The sequence below is a fragment of the Cucumis melo genome, unplaced genomic scaffold (genome assembly GCF_025177605.1).
Source record: "Cucumis melo cultivar AY unplaced genomic scaffold, USDA_Cmelo_AY_1.0 utg001188l, whole genome shotgun sequence".
Classification (NCBI taxonomy): domain Eukaryota; kingdom Viridiplantae; phylum Streptophyta; class Magnoliopsida; order Cucurbitales; family Cucurbitaceae; genus Cucumis; species Cucumis melo.
Window position 1 is genome coordinate 1 of NW_026124463.1, and position 2,500 is coordinate 2,500.

Genomic DNA, 2,500 nt, shown 5'->3' on the forward strand with positions numbered 1-2,500 from the left:
ATTCCTCTATTGAAAAGTGTTTCCTCCTATTGGATTTCTTGTCTATCTTCTTTCATCTCTCTCTTCTCTATCGGAGACCCATATTTGTTCCGATCCAAAATGATTCTATCATTTCTGTATCTGCAATTCAATATATATCAATATAGATAGATATATGAACATATATATTTGCCCCTCTTTCTATTATTTTTTTAGTAAAAAATTTAATACTTAAACGGTCGATTCCCTTGTTCGTCTTATCTTCCACCTTTCAGAATGAAAACATAGAAACGCTTCATTATCATCTCAATTGCATTAAATGCAATTAAGATTAACACATTAATTATTGATACACATCCATTTGATAAATAGATCAAAATTTTCTATCGCTATATTCTATTAATCGTTATATTAATTATTATGTTCTATAATAGAACAATTCCAATATTGAATATTTATTTGAAATGAAATTAGATTCTATATTCATATTAATTAGGAATAGCTAAGATCCCAGTAATTTAGTAAATTACTATGCATGTAACATTTCTGTTATGTGAGCCCGCTTAGCTCAGAGGTTAGAGCATCGCATTTGTAATGCGATGGTCATCGGTTCGATTCCGATAGCCGGCTTTTCTCTATTGATTTTATTTTTGACATAATTGATAAATCAAATAAATAAAGAAACGACTTCTTACCCTTTTTCAAAGGTCACCGATCTATGATGTCGTAGGAACTTACTTACCTTTATGACTAAAGGAGGGGTTCTATTTCTGTAGAACAAATCAAGAAAGGAACTCTTACTTTTTTATATCATTTACATATACAATAGGATCCGGATATTGATCCAAGTTATCTAATTATTCTTTGTTTTGTAGTACAATACTTTACTGGATTTCACTTCATTTATAATATTTATCATTTAGTTTTCATTTAAGTTTATGAAATTTAAATAAAATAAAATGTTTATGAAATTTAAATAAAATAAAATAAGGAGTCTTTATGTCGCGTTACAGAGGGCCTCGTTTCAAAAAAATACGCCGTCTGGGGGCTTTACCGGGACTAACTAGTAAAAGGCCCAAAACCGGAAACGATCTTAAAAACCAATCGCGTTCCGGTAAAAAATCTCAATATCGTATTCGTTTAGAAGAAAAACAAAAATTGCGTTTTCATTATGGTCTTACAGAACGACAATTACTTAAATACGTTCGTATCGCCGGAAAAGCCAAAGGATCAACGGGTCAAGTTTTACTACAATTACTTGAAATGCGTTTGGATAACATCCTTTTTCGATTGGGTATGGCTTCGACTATTCCTCAAGCCCGACAATTAGTTAATCATAGACATATTTTAGTTAATGGTTCTATAGTGGATATACCAAGTTATCGGTGCAAACCCCGAGATATTATTACAGCAAAAGATGAAAAAAAATCGAGAACACTGATTCAAAATTATCTTGATTCATCCCCCCCTCAGGAATTGCCAAAACATTTGACTCTTCAGCCATTGCAATATAAAGGATTAGTCAATCAAATAATAGATAGTAAATGGGTCAGTTTAAAAATAAATGAATTGCTCGTTGTAGAATATTATTCTCGTCAGACTTAAACCTAACTAAAAAACAAGGGTTCGGACAATTTCGTCCTCCCCTTCGCCGAAGTCTAAGTAAAGAGACCGAAGGAAAGTAAGGTTTTGATCCGGAAATTTTTCTATCATTCATCTATCATTGATCGGTAGGGGGATTTTCATCTCTTGTGCATTCTTTCCAGTCTTTTCGTTTCCGTACCACAAAAATTCGAAATAAAGAATCCATAAAGGTCTAACCGTTGGAATAATAGTATCGATTGTTATTTGATTTGATACATTGTGGTCAGTAACATTGTTGAATTAGTACGGAAAGAGAGGGATTCGAACCCTCGGTAAACAAAAGCCTACATAGCAGTTCCAATGCTACGCCTTCAACCACTCGGCCATCTCTCCTACAGAATGATTATGGCCCAGAAACCGAGTTAATAGTGAGTCATTAATATTCAATTTTTTTTTTGATAGGCACGTCCAACCAATTCTAACTATACAAATAATTTTTTTTTAACTATGTTTAATGGATACTTTTAGCTCATGATTCTATTTAGTTTTTTAAACTATGATTCCTTTTTTCTAAAAATTCGACTTTTACAGTTTTCGATTTTTCACCAACAACTGTTTATCCCATACATATATCTAGTCACAAGTTATGAATCATAGAATGATTATTCGATTCTTTTTGCTCTTTTTTGTATCATAATTCAATCAAAAAACTTCTAGAATTACCCCAGTCAGATAAATAAAATTCTTTTTTTCTTCAACTTCGCTGAAATCAGAATAGTTCTCTTCATTCTGATCCTACTACATTTGGATGAAATTTAACCGGATTGAAATATTTCTTCTCTTTTATTGATTCCTGTGAAATCAAAAAGAAACAATTTTAATATCGAGTGGGATTTTTTAATGAATCCGTTTTTATGTTATTTCGTACTATGCAATT

General features: G+C 31.6%; 2 non-coding genes across 2 annotated transcripts; one reads left to right on the forward strand and one right to left on the reverse strand.

Moving 5' to 3' along the window:
- The first annotated feature begins 536 nt into the window (after nt 1-536).
- On the forward strand, nt 537-609 carry TRNAT-UGU (transfer RNA threonine (anticodon UGU)). The gene has a single exon. It is a non-coding gene; the product is annotated as a tRNA-Thr (tRNA).
- A 1,260-nt stretch (nt 610-1,869) lies between these two features.
- On the reverse strand, nt 1,870-1,956 carry TRNAS-GGA (transfer RNA serine (anticodon GGA)). Its single transcript has one exon. It is a non-coding gene; the product is annotated as a tRNA-Ser (tRNA).
- Nucleotides 1,957-2,500: the final 544 nt, after the last annotated feature.